The sequence below is a fragment of the Acanthopagrus latus genome, chromosome 10 (assembly GCF_904848185.1).
Source record: "Acanthopagrus latus isolate v.2019 chromosome 10, fAcaLat1.1, whole genome shotgun sequence".
In the NCBI taxonomy this organism is placed as follows: domain Eukaryota; kingdom Metazoa; phylum Chordata; class Actinopteri; order Spariformes; family Sparidae; genus Acanthopagrus; species Acanthopagrus latus.
The window spans coordinates 13,210,715-13,225,701 of NC_051048.1; the positions used below are offsets into that span (position 1 = coordinate 13,210,715).

General features: G+C 41.0%; 1 protein-coding gene across 2 annotated transcripts in view; it reads right to left on the reverse strand.

Annotated features, from left to right (window-relative positions):
- The window catches only part of peli3 (pellino E3 ubiquitin protein ligase family member 3), a 53,691-nt gene extending 41,499 nt beyond the window's left edge, over positions 1-12,192 (reverse strand). Inside the window, exon 1 of one of the 2 annotated variants that reach the window (XM_037112481.1) lies at positions 11,813-12,192. The gene's annotated coding sequence lies outside the window, so the exon portion shown is untranslated. The remainder of the gene's footprint in view (positions 1-11,812) is intronic. The other variant, XM_037112480.1, reaches the window with a different exon arrangement.
- Positions 12,193-14,987: the final 2,795 nt, after the last annotated feature.

Sequence of the window (14,987 nt, forward strand, 5' to 3'; positions counted from 1 at the left end):
CCACGCTCCACCTCTCAACAACGACACAGCTGTGGAGGTGGTCAGCAGCACCGAGTTCCTGGGGGTGCACATCAGAGACAACCTCACCTGGTTTGTGAACACTGCAGGGTTGGTCAAGAAGACACAGCAACGTCTGCACTTCCTGCGAAGGATGAGGAGGAAAAGATACACTGAAATCAAACTAAGGGGGAGGAGCACTGCTGTGTCTCTCTGTGGGTGTGCAGTTGGTGGAACAGGTGGGACAGGTTAAAAAATTTGGATTAATAGAGGGATGGAAGAAGGCATGGATATCGTTAGGATTTTATTGATACCGATACCGATACCGATACTTTATCGATACTACAACATGTAATTTGAATTTAAAAAATAAAGACTTACAAGATGTCAAAAGATTCAACCTTCTTTTTATTACCACAAGGTAATAATAAAGCTTCAACAGAACAGAAACTATGCAATTACCAATTCTCCTGAATACATAACCAGGACCAGATATAATAATCTGGTGGATGCCGGCGCAAGTCAGCTGAATTTAGCACCGAGCAGACAGGAAGTCAAGCACAGAAATAACCATATAACATCTGGTTACTTTTCAAAATAAAACACTCCGTGTTGACACCAGCACACAAATCTCAAAAAAGAGACAAACACAAGTTCTTCTAATGTCCTCCAATCGGGCACACTTCCTGTTGTTGTTTTTAAAACACATACTTATAACTGCGGTCGCGAGTGATTATGTGATTATCGCAGAGACTCCTCGGCCTCAGCAGCAGCTGTCTGTCGTAACTTTACTGCGGTATCAAAACCATCCGGTGGGGTTTAGCAGCCGGCGGACAGCGGAGCAAAGCTGGATCGGAGCCGTAAGGCAGCGGACAGTATCCAGTGGAAAGTCGGGGTAAGCAACGTCACCAAAAACTTGGTGCGCGTGCATAGCGTGAAGCGAAAGGAGTGCAGTGTGTTTGATTGCTGTAACAAAGTAAAGTTAGCAGCCTTGCTAACGCTAAAGACTGCAGAGCCGAAGCAGCGGCACCAGGATTCTTTTCTGCTAAGTCAAGTCACGGAGTCTGTTGTTAAGTTTATATTCATTACAGTTGGGTAGACGTTCAAAAACCACCCATGTCAAAAATTGGTTAAAAATCATAAAAAATAAATGTACTGATAACAGCACCGTTTGTCCAGAATTTTAACGGTACCCTGGTACTGACCAAATTAGGAGCCGGTACCAAAAAGTAGTGGTCCACGGTATACATCCCTAGTTGGAAGGAGGTGGGGGACATATTAGTTTGATGAAAATATTAATGACATTACCTGCATTGATCCTCTGGCAGCAGAGACCATATGTGTTTCTCTACATTACCAGGAGCATGTGTGCACAAGAAGCAGCTGATAAATTTCACTGATTGTTTAAAACTTATGACTCAACAGGATTGGTTAGTATTTCATGTCAATTTCTGTTCAGAGTTCCTCTAAACATCAAAAGCTCACACAAACAGTCCAGATTCTGTCCATTATGTTCGCTCTTCACCAGAGATGGGGACTCAAGTCTGCGACTCAGTCTCGAGTCGCACTTAAGTCGCACACACAGAGACTTAAAGACTTGACTTGGACTCGTGCTCAAAAGACTTAAGACTTGACTTGGACTTGTGTTTTGAGACTCATGAACAATCATTATGGTTTTTTATTTAGGCGTATTAATATTGAGCAAACTCTGAAATGTCAAATGAGATGAATGTGATTCCTTCCCTTTTTTTCATGGTACCCATGGTAACCATATTACGCATCAAGTGCGTGCCTCACCGCTTCACGCACTAGTACCTCGGATGACGACTATGGTGACTGGCGGCACACCTGCAGCTGCCATTTGTGACATTTGGTTATAAAAACTCCAAACAGGACGGCACCAACAAAAGGAGTGTTGATTGCATAGTCTGCAGTACCCAAATCAAGCATGCTGGATCCACCACATCAGATATGATCAGGCACCTGACAACTCACCCAGATAGGTCATAATCTAAATAATTTAATCAAAAATTAAAATATGTGCAAGGCTGTGTCTATGTGTGTGTGTGTGTCAGGCTGAGTCCTGGTGGGGAGTAGTCAAGCTGAGTTCTGGTTCAGGAATCTAATGGCCTGAGGAAATAGCAGTATTTTCCTGTTACTCTGAGTTAGTCTATGTCTCCTTTTAGCAACCCTTTCTATAATCAGAAATAAAAGATTGATATATAGCCTGCATCATTAGTTTAGATTCAGTTCTTCTCTCAGAAACATGTGGTTCCTGGTGTGTTTTACTACACTATGTGTAGTTTTACTACACTATGTGTAGTGAAACACAAAATGTTAGCTATATCATCCAGATCTTGTTAATATAATTCACAGCCTAATTTTTCCATATTGTTCATCTACAGGTTTTTTTAATTCAACAGAGTGAAAAAAGTGGCCAATGGCAGTGCAGAGGGACAGAGCAGCCTTGACTCTTTCTTAACAAAACCAGGTGTGCAGATACACAGCCAGGGTCATCTCAGGGTGTACATCTATATTTCTTAGATATAGCTGTGCAGTATTCTTAGTAGACCGGATAGCAACAGATGACAGAAGGGTCATTACAGCCAGAAGAGACATAAGATTTTTATTTTTTAGAGACTTGAGACTTGACTTGGACTCTTGAGCAAAGACTTGAGATTTGACCAAGTGTCACCCCTCAAAGACTTGAGACTTGACTTGGACTTGTGACCAAAGACTTGAGACTTGACTTGGACTTGCAAAAAAATACTTGTGAACATCTCTGCTATTCACACAACATGGGCATTAAAATGATGTGCGTGGCAAGCAAAGGCTCATATAATAATAATAAAATGCAAAGTGTAGTCTCTTAATGTTACGTATGGCTGAGTCTTGCTGATGAGTTGAGGAGTCTCACAGTCTAAGGAAATGAAGCTGCTCTGTAGTCTGGTAGTACAACAGCAGGTACTTCTGTATCTGTTGCCAGATGACAGCAGGGTGAACAGACTGTGGCTGGGTTGTTCGGACTTTCCAAGTTTAGCCCTCCGAAAAGGCTTGACAGGCAGCAACAAATGCTATAACTCGTGTTTGTCTTTCGTCTTCATTTTTAAAAAAAATCAAAATGACCACAGGTCACAAATTGGAAAACATTAAACCAGATACAAAAGGTTACAGTGTGGTAAACATCAACACAAGTATTTTTAATATAGATATTGTTTGCAGGCTATTTTCCTGTTAGCTGCTTCTACTTAGCAATGAGCTGTGTGCTCCTATCTGAGGTCTGGATATAAGCTACTGCCATGATCAAACAAAACCGGCAGTAGCACAGACTTACAAACAGCTTTTCAAAATAAAATGAACAGGAACAGAAACCCTTGAAGAAATTATTTAGACCCACAAATAATACTAAAATAATTTAAGCAACACAAGTCTTGACACCTCCCACTTGATCAAAGATCCAAACAGACCACATTTCACACAACATTCTCTTGAGTCTCTCAGTGGGTATCTCAGACTTAAAATCCTGCATTTACAGACATTCAAAAAGGAAACTAAAAGTGCCTTTCCAAAGAAAGTGTCCTTCAAGGTTATGTTATGTTATCTTTATGTTCCCATGATTTAGGACAACATGAACTCCAATGCTAACTAAGGAGGTAGGCACCATCACCTTTCCTCCTACTGAGTGTAGGTTTGCCCTCTAATCACTCAGTTGCCTCCCAGGGCTACCTACTAACTAAACAATCAAGTCTCTCTTGGGTATCCCTTGGCGAGGACTTATCTTACTTCTGTTGGTCCTCAACTGGAATCAAGACCACCAACCTCCGCACATCCCTGCGAAGGACGATGGTCGCGGGCAAGTCAAAGTTTTCTCTCCGTACCCTGGACACAAAGGGGCCGAGAAGACCCATGCAGATTTTCAAGTCCATGTCCCGGACAACTGCTTTCTTATGAAGATATGCGGTGACAACTCGGCTGAGCCGGAGCTGTCCTCTCAGAGCATTTTGGTCTACTAACCAGACCACATCTCCAACCTCGACGCCTTTCTCCACTCTTTGCCTCTTGTGCCAGATGTACACGTTTGGGCCTGCCATCTCACTCCACTTTGACCAGAACTTGGCTGCTCCAGCCTGAACAGCCCTCAGCCTCCACCAAGGGTGGGTTTCCACGTCAATTCCATGCATGTCTCCTCCCTGTCCGGTGTGCCCCAAGATTAGGGGGTTAGGAGTCAAGTCCTCCACTGCGTCTTTCTGCTCCTGTGCCTTAGTGTCAATCGTCAAGTTAGCTGCTGAGTAAAGAAAGGTCTGGAAATCTCCCCATGTGTAGCAGCCAGTTGCTCCACAGAGGCTGTTAAGGTGCTCAACAAGGTGCACAAGATCTACACCAAAGGGTTTCCTCTTTGGCCTCTCTGCTGCCGAAGTAGGACCCTGACCTTTTGGTGGCAGCTGCAGCGTGGGATGACCATCTTCATCCACTGAGTCTCCCATGTCTACACTTATGTCAGTTTTGCTGGGGACAGATATTTTTTGTGACTGAGCCCTGGTTACTGCAACTGAGAAAGCTTCTCTCTTAAGCCTCACACACACACACACACACACACACACACACACACACACACACACACACACACACACACACACACACACATATATATTTGGACTAAATACCTGGATATATATATATATGTGTGTGTATAACTCAATTGCTGCAACAGTCTGTCATGCCAAGTATTAGCGAAGACTGTGAAGATGAGCATTTTATTTTCAGCAAGATGGCGCGCCCCCACACTACCATCGTGATGTAAGATCCTTCCTTAATGAGATCCTGCCAAACAGGTGGAGTGGATGGAGGGGTTTCGTTGAATACACTTAACGTTCACCAGACCTCACACCATTAGACTTTTTTTATGGGGATAACTAAAAGACAAAGTCTGTGCTATGAGACCTGCAACAATCACTGAATTGAGAGCAGCCATTGAACGTGAATGCATGTAAATATCAAGGGAATTGTTTCGTGATGTGTGCGATTCCATTGCTTCGTGTTGTCAGCAGTGTCTGTACCAGAACGGACTTAGAATGTAAATACAAATTGTTGTTTGATAAATTTGTGCATAAGTTCTTGAAATTTACAAGGTTATATGTAACTATTTACATTTAAATGTAGGCAATGCTTCAGGCTCAGGGCTTCCTCAGCTCCTTTCAGCCTGCTCCACATTCAGCAGTCTCCTCATTGTTTTGACTCACAAAACAATAAACGGCTACACTACACACTAAATACACTACACTAAACACTACATAACACACTAACTATACACTCCAAACACGCTAAATGTCACAAATCTCTCAACTCTCAAAACATGCTATTTCTCTTGCTGTCTCTATCACCATTAGTGTCACTGTCACTCTTTCGCCGCCGTCCCTCCCCGAACTTCCCCCCGTTCCTCAGCAACCAAATCATGTGTTTTGCCATATCATTTTGTGATTGGTTGAGGTGGTGTCTTTTTCCACAAATATAACCATGTTATTTTTTGCTTGCAAACACTTCCTACTTGTGGACACTTTCACGAGGAAAGCCTGTTTTTATCATTTCTTCCGCAGCAAACATGATGGCAATGTTTGCGAAAAAATGTGGCGGACATTATTTATTCTATGTCCGGTTTTACTTAGCCTATCAACACAATTTATCAACACAATATGAACCCATCCATACCAGATGGGTTCATATGCATGATAAATAAAATATATAATAATAATAATAATAATAATAATAATAATAATAATAATAATAATTTCAGGGTACTCATGGACACTTAATAACTTCACAAAGAATACATGGATAAACAAATATCCATGCATGTAGTGGAACTCTTGGATTGGATGCAGATCACAGTGGCAATATCTGAGTGTGTGTATGAGTGTGTGTGAGTCTGGCTGCTGCTATGCTGTGATGGAGTATGTGTCCTGCAGTCCTGTCTGCTTCTAAATAGCCCTTTTGTCTAGGATGCAGTAAGGCCAAAGAAAATGAAGAAAAAGAAGCCGAAGGAATGAGAATAGGAAACGCTCAGACAGAATCCACCTGTTGCAGCCCGAGTCTATTTTCATATCAAAGGATACATGGCCAGTTCACATGACCCTGTTTGTAGACTGGCCTTACACTGGGAGTGGAGATGAAAGTGAAAGGGGAATGTTTAAGACTCTCACCTTTGTCCTCTGCTCTCATCAATTAGCAACAGTCAACAAGGGGCACAAACTGAATGTGTATACCTGTTTAATCTGAGTAGGAGCAGTCAGTAAAGTCTGCGTTCTTGGGGATAGAGACAGAGTTTACCAATTCCTCAGAAATTAATTGGCCAGGTGCTGAGGTCCCTCAACAGCTACAAGCTCAGTGGCAAAAGCTACATTACACCATATAATTACATCATGCTACATCATGCTTTTATTGTAAACAAAATTGCCCTGGCATTTTAAACAGTGCACCTTCAAACTCACTTGAAAAAATATGTGTCCCTTTTTGATAAAATGCTTTTGTAAACATAAATTCAACAAGTCAGATTGCAAGTTTTTATAAAAACAGATTGGGTGTGATAAAGTGTGAACATAACTTTCAGCAAATACTTTTTTTGCAAAAGGTGCCTTTTTGTTTACAAATGGTATTTTGTATTCCCGAAGATATGTAAACTAAATTAAATATCTGCATGCACTGCATAATAAACATCACATGTCGGTAGATGTACAGGACATGAGGTGTGTGCTTGCTGTCTTTTTAACACATTTTTGGCCAGGAAGACGAGCCTGTCTCCTACCTCTGCCTTGAGACTTGCCCCATTGCTGCTTTGTAGCACAAACCTAGGGTCAAACAGTTTCAGATTATGGATGAACCTCCAGCTTTTCCACTGTGTAAGGGCATGATATCTTTAGTGATATGCAATGTGACTGCATCCGTAAAAACTGTCCACTGGGACCATTTCTTCTCATACGGGACACAATGATTAATAATTCTGCTAATGTTGGCTGCTTTTTAGTGGGTGTTTGTGGGCTGCTGCGGTCCTGTACATCTCGTATTGAACAACAAGCATCCAACTGATGCAGGTGTCTGTTTGAGATGCTGAAATAAATGGGTCGGTCCCCTGCCTTTAGTTGTACCAGCCTTTAAACAAACTTTGCAGTGGACTGTGGTTTGTTTAAGGTCTGACGCTACAGAACCAAACTACTAACAAGACAGTGCCAAACTCTTAGCTTGCTGCCATGTTGATGTGTTTGTTTCTCCGTGGAAAGTAAATGCGGGAGGAGGCCGGAGCCCACTATGAACTGTGGGAGCCTATGGGGAGCTGCGGCACGAGTGAAAGAGAAGATCAATTTTGACTTTTTAAAATCATCCTCAACCACAAACTCAGATTAATCGATTTTAGCAATCTGTTGCCCAGCCCTGGCACAGGGGTAAAGATTATCTGACTGCTAGTGTTTTAGCATAAAATCACAACTCCACCTAAACCCTTCACATTTCTTGAGCAACAATAACAGTGATTTATACGTGTAGTTTTGTCCTTCGTACTTACTTACTCAGCAAGCTAACTGCTGACACCTGAGATCACAGTGACATTGCTACAACAAAGTCTGGGTGGGCATCTTATTCACAGGGTTAGGGTTAGAGTTTTTTTCTTGACTTGTAAGACTTCACATCACAATGTTCGAGTTTGGCTATAATCTGTAGAAAATACTAACCAACAAGTGGGATAACAGGGAGTTAATCCTTGTCCCTGTGCTGGCTAAAACTGTTTGCCTGTCTTCAATCTGATATTACCTTAACTCTAACCAATTCCAATGGGGATGGCAAGGAACATATCACAGAGAGCAAATTTAGCAGACACCATCATTGGGTCCAAATACTGCTTTGAATAATGACACTTTGGTGTTCCACTCATGGCCATGCTATGGCCTGCTTGTGGTGGTCTGGCTGCAGTATCAGAATCAAAAATCAGAATCAGAATGTTATTCATATTTGATGCAATCACAGGATATAGACCGAACACATGGACCAGATGATTAAATCTGTCATGGGCCAGATCAGGGTTGCAACATTTTTTCTCTCAGGGATAAATTCAATGGGGTAGAAGGATCCAATTTTCCCTAAACAATCCCTTGTGATCAATATAAGCAGTGGAAGGGAGCAAAGTAAACAAATGGTGATCTCAGGAGAAGAGATGCCATGTATGTTAACTCAGCATTTATCTTGTCTAATAGCTTGATAATAGCTTGACAACAGCATTAGTAACACCTATTATCTCTTTGTTAGTCCCCTCACTGTGCTCAGTGGATTGTCTGCTTCTTCAGATGAGAGACAACCTTCTGTGTCATGATGCCAGATTAATTAGTCAACTCAGCAGATAGGATGATTCAAAGGTCTGGACCTGGGCAACTAAATATTCCTCCTCCTGCAGCAAGAGGAGCATCACCTGATAGACAGGTCTAGCCAAGACAAATGTAATGGCACATGCTCCATGACCCCTTCTAACTTATAGCAGCTGGCTCAAAAGTATGCCATTTTGTCTCCCTTGACCCAAGATGTGTCATGTTTGTTAACTAGACTGCAAGCTCTGCTATCTGATTAGAATATTTTCACCAGCAGAGTAAGTTGGTATATGAAACTCTTATTGCAGCCAGTTGAGAAGTCTCTACTTCTGATTTAACAGATGATATAGCAGCAGCTGTGATAACCTCTTGAGGATTTGCCACTGTTGTTTTCAAAACATGGCAGTAGCTGCCACCAGTAGGACACTAATTGGTTAAACAACTCTGTGCTCAGCCACTAGTACATAGCTTAAAGCCCGGACAGATGGATCAAGATCACATGACATCACAAATTCAAACGTAAATAATGCAGGCGGAACTGAGATAATGAGAGTCACAGTAGGTATAAATGCATATGACCCATGATGCCCTTATCCAGATAAATGTTTTAGGTTGGTACCAGGTGGAAATTGGGTGTACATTGTAGCAGATCTTTAGTAAGAGGCCAGTTTACAGTAGGTAAGCACCAGAATCCTATCCTCATTCACATCTGCATCCAATGACTGGGGTGACAATCTTAGGACGCAGACAATCCATAATGGACCTGTCTTACTCTCGACAATCTGCTTTCCCTGAAGAAAAAAATATTTCAACCTGCTTCAAATTTAAAATGCATTTAAAAATGAGCTCAATCCACTACTTCAGAATCACTTCAGAACATTTTACCTGCAGCTCAAACTGTTTTTGTGTTATTTTAAATCTCCCTTTCCTGTTATTGTAGGCTCACCTCCTCTCAGTTTGACCACTTGGGCTTCGTAAGAGTCTGACAGGTAGGCTGTTACTGTGTTACCTCATCTTACTGCCACACACACACATGCACCTCTTGTTTGAAGCCGTAACATCTAAAAATAAGGGTGATGTTATTGTGGTTTTGGAATGAAATTCTTTCCATGGTGGGCAGCTAGTTATCTGTCCTTACATGTCTTTAACCCAAGAAGACGGCTAGGTAACAGGCTATATGTGGATGTAAACAAAAATAGGGTTTGAAATGTTGGTGAAGAAGAAAAGCTTTGAACATGTTTTTTTTAGACCTTTATGACATGATTTGGTGAGAAAAGATAATGGAAAAACTTGTGTTTTTAAATACAACTGGATACCTTTAGAGGCAGTTTTATGCTGAAAACTGTTTAACAGTAGCATATTGTACAGAGGAGTCAAGTCAGCTAATGCACTTTGTGTTGTCAGATACACAACAATCTATTGTAGTTAGCTAATATCCGCTGATATTAGCCATCATAAGCTACCAGTCATACCAGACAATGTAAAACCACTGAGTGTGTTGTATTGAACTGTAGTGTGTTTATTTCCAAATTAATACAACTTTTGGGATTGAAAAGTGGATTTATCTTCACTCCAGTTTATTATCCTGACTGCAACAGTGATCAGTGGAGGGGATCTCCATTGTCAGGAGTTCATGTTCTGTAATGTCGACTGCTGACTGGAGCTGAAGGGGAAATATACTGTATTTCATGAATGTAACGTTACAGAGAGGACAGGGAAAAAAGAAGAGAGAGAACCAGAGTCTCTGCTGAGTGCAAAGTTTAGTCAGAGGTTGAACTGGATTCAAACATACTGACACACGTGTCAGTGTCCTTGTTGTGTGTTGCTGCTCGCTAGCTCACAGCTCATGTAAAATATGTTCTGGGTAATAAACACAAATAATCCTACAGTCAAATTCCTGAGTCATAGTGTAATGGTTAACACGTGGTCATGTATTAAAGTTGTATTATTAAAGTTTTATTCATACCAGTGTTACTTGTTTGCCAGCCTCCTTCCTCACACTCTGATTCTCTCCTGGAAGTTACAGTGACATGAAATGCCGTAACCTTGAGGAAACCTGTGTATTTCTTTGGTTTAAGAGGTGTTGGAAACATCTGAGATAATAAAGTAAACACCTCAACAAAGTGTATAACAAACCTGCAAAATTATGCAGAAATCTTAGATATTACATCTTTAAAGTGGGATGTTATTTTAGTACCATACTTGCACGTTATAATGTAATAACTCTAATGCTAAATCTGTGACTTCAAAATAATTGTAATTTCCCCAAACTTCAAGTTAACAGCATCACATTGACATTTGTCACATATATCACATAGATCATTTGGGTTAACACACTGGATCAGATCCATTATCCTTTATTGCAGAAGTGGATGACACTGACTACAGGCCCACCATCAGATGTTACATATTTATTTTGGCCTCACATATCTGCAACCAGAATCACCCATATCCTTCTCACAACAGTCTCACTGTTAAGGATCTATGTTTCAGGCCAATAGCCTAAGGCTGTCATTACACAGCAAGCTTGAAATATGACTCATTACTCAGCAAACTATGAGGTCAAGAAAAGTATTGAAAGACTGCTACTACTTTTTGTGAAAGCCATTTTGAGCCAATTCCCTTGTGACATCAAACCAAATCCTTCCTCCTGAACGCATTCGAGAAACATCTAGAAGCAGGGAAATATCACATGAAACTGCTAATGCGCCAGAAAAGCATCATTCCTGGTCCAGGATGGTTCAAACATGGCCTCTATCTCCTTTTATTTTTCCTGCTCTGTCTGTGCGGATTGCAGCGGTATTGCGTTTCCCAAGAACACGCTGCGTGGATGGTAGCTTACTTCACCTCTCTGGTGACACATGAAGATGTAGTAACCTGATCCGATGTAGCCACAGTTCAAACGGTGGAAAAGGAGAAATCTGCATTAACGCAAGATCTGATAATTTCTTCCTTCCTTTTGACGACGATATCTCAGTTTTCGGCGACGAGCTCAGTTTATTGTGCCATTCTTCAAAGCGCGTGCAGGCTTGGGTTGTACACAGGGGATTCCACCGCACAGACAATACACACTACATATAGAGAAGACATCAACGCGGACACACACACACACACACACACACACACACACACACACACACACACACTCACAGCAGCAGCAGTGATGTAGAGGTAAATAATAAAAGGCCATACAAAACATTAAAAACAAAGAATACACTGGACAACTCAATTGAAATCTATATCATGCATCACTTCCGACACTTTGACACCATTTACCAGTCCTACCACAAAGATTTACGTCAGAAGGGCGATCAAGCCAATAATCCAGAATTGAAAGGGTGACTTTAACCTCTATCACTCCCCTAGAGGAGCAACGGAGGAGAGCACAGGCCAGCGGTCTCCTGCTCTGTGGATGAAGCTGCTGGGGATAACGCACAGGTGATGGAGAAATCACATAAACAGCCTTGTACCTGCTGATGTTTGCCGATGGAGGTCCGGGACCGGCTCGGAGATGTGCGTAATCCCCTCCTGTGTTTCTGTGTGGGTTGTTTCAGGGTAGTTTCAGAGTAGCCTGGGCAGTGTACTGACGGAGAATATAAGTGAAGAAGGAGGCTGGGAGGAAAAAGAGGAAGAAGAAGATGAAGAAGGAGGAGGGCAGCCGCCGCAGTAGCATCACCTCTCCTCGTTGCACGTTACACCCGAGACAGAGGCACAGTCCCTCCTCCCGGATATAACAGCAGACAGTCCGATGTCACGCCTACGCCCCCCCCTCCCCGCCACAGGGATGCCGTGTTGCCTTTAGGTGATCCTAGGTGATTTGGCGTCTCAAATATGGTGCCTTCAAGAACTCATCCAGTCTTAACACAGCAGGACAATTACTTATTCATCACTTCTAGCTCAAAGCTATATTCTTCTTCACAGGAAGAGTCCAAATTCAGCCTCCATCTCCACTCGGCTGGAAGATGGGATCCCTGTTTATATATATAAAAAGGAAAATGTAAGGGACCATTTTCTCACGAGACTCTCTAGATAAATGAGTAAAAGGGCTAACTAAGCTCTTTATTAGTGGCTCATAAAAATCTGCTAATGTTCACATATCACTGATGGGAACAATTATGGGGTTAGCAGGTTGTGGTTGATGTTCCTCCTCCCACGTCATCACACTGATGTCATCCTGCACTACATGAGTTACCAGAAGGTGTTTTCTTTTTTCTTTAAAAGGGGCTATGTGTAGTTTTGTCAAAGAAATTCAAACTCAGAATAGTATTTTTTACAATATCAATTAGGTAATAATACAAACTCAGAAATATGTGTTTTCTATTAAGTGAATAAACACTGAAAATAAGGTCCCGACCACTGTTTGAAAGGTGGCAGGGTCCGCCACAATTAAACAAAGTAAAACAGTATGAAATTGTGTTGTCCTTTAAGGTCAGTTTGTTCATTCAGTTCATTCAGTCATGAAAACAAAAAGAGTTTGTTTATTTAGGTTGTTCAGGCAGAAAAAGCCAATGAAGGTCTTTCTCTTCTCAGTAACGTTTCTTCTTCAAAAAAAACAAACAAACAAAAAAAAAAAACAGTGCTTAATATTCAGGTGAATGTAAGCAGTCTTTCAATTTCTACTTTTACGTCTAGCTTACTTTCTACTTTCATGTAGCAGCAGACACAAGAACTGAGTGACTGATTTTGTGATTTGCCGCTGCTTTGAGTTGCTGCCATTAGTGTGGCAGCAACTCAAAGCAGCGGCAAATCACAAAATCAGTCACTCAGTTCTTCTCTAGGAGGGCCCAGGGTTAAAAGACATTTGACTGCTGCCAGCACCCACATTCAGGTAGCCCAATGGGGCTTGACAGGCTATACCATCTTATTAACATTGAATATTAATGATCTCTCTTTTATTACTATCTTTCCAATACTATTACACAACATTAACTATTAGATAGACTGCCATAACATTTTGTTCATCTTTTTGGGACATTCATTGTCCACAGATAAGAGGATGGATCCTAATGATGTTGGTGACTCTTGAGTCACCAGCTATTGGATCTCTTTTGGTTCAGGTCGGGCTACATTTTCTTCTCTCCATCCATGGTAATAATTTTCGTGATGCCCTTTTTTTCATCAAGGACAGTTGTCTGGTGTACTGTGCTTATTCATGCTAAGTAGCAGATGTTGGCATGCTAACATGCTAAACCTCATTAACATGGTAACTATATACCTGCTCAGTGTCGACATGTTGACATGGTCATAATATCAACTATAGCATTTAGCTCAAGCACCACAATGTTGATGCATCTCACAGAGCTGCTGACATGGCTGTGAACATGTTCAGGAAAACACAGTGGGCTTTGGGCAGTGAGGAGGGGACAATGATTCAGCTGGCCCTCACAGGTGCATAGCTCAGAACTGAGGGGCGTTAACCCCCAGACAGCAGGGGATATTAAGGTGCTGCCAGATGTTTATTCTGGCTAATGTGTCTCGGAACTGAACAGGTTTCTTATTGCTAAGTTGAAGGCTCCAGTAAATTAAGATTTGTGTACACTTGTCATTTTTGTTTTAAAAGGTTTAAATTACTAATTGTTTTTTCGAATCATGAAGAAGTCACAAAGAAGGACCTGAAAAAACATGACTGCCAAAGAAAATCCCCGGTCATAATCAGTCTCCCAGCTGTGACAGCACCAGATGACTTGATAAAGCTCCTCTTAAGGCCCGCAAGAATACTACACAGCAGTTTACATATGCTGAGTGGTACTAATGACATTTATGTGTAAAATCAGAAGTCTCTTTGCCAACATATACCAACAAAGCCTTCTCGGTGCCCCCAGTTTCTGAATACTGCATAATAAGTAGAATAAAATACAGATGTTTACTTTTTAATAAGATTAGATAAGTCCTCATGAAAGCCTCATAATGTACAGGATTTGTTGTTACTCTGGCGCCATCTTGTGAAAGTATCAGTTTCCTATTAAAAAAAACGTATGCCATGTGAGTAATTCAAAAAACATTACAATCACATATTACTTCTGCCTGTAGGCCCAATTAATTTTGGAGAGTAAACTCATCATTGGAATTGTTTGCTGACATCCATATATTTGAAAACTAAAGTTCCACATTGGGATTAAGAAAATATCATTCAAGTGTCTCTGTTTATTAATTATATCTGTCTGCTCTACAATGATCTCTTATATAATAGCCTGTTCAGTCAGTATACAGCAGCACATATGGTATGGATTATCACGTGGAACATGTACAGCAATGATGTTAAGTTAAGTAGATGTGTATTGATCTGTGGCTCCACTCCATTTAAGATGCCAACAAATTCACTGCATTTTAACAAAAAAAAACCCAACACCTTGTATTTTTCAATTGTGCAGAGAAACACATGAAGTCAAAACCTGCTAAAATAATAAATGAGAATGAGAGTTTGTCCATATAATTGAATTAATGAATTTAAAGTGAGAAAAATATGGTTTGATGCACATTAGTTGCACTTGAAAAACAGATGCATTTTTAAGCAGAGACATGAATCATGAATCATTATCATCAAAAACTAATATATATATATATTGTAGTTGTTATTGTTTAGTTGCTTCAATGTCTCAGTGTTATATATTTATAGCATTGTTTCTGCATATTTCTGGACTTTGA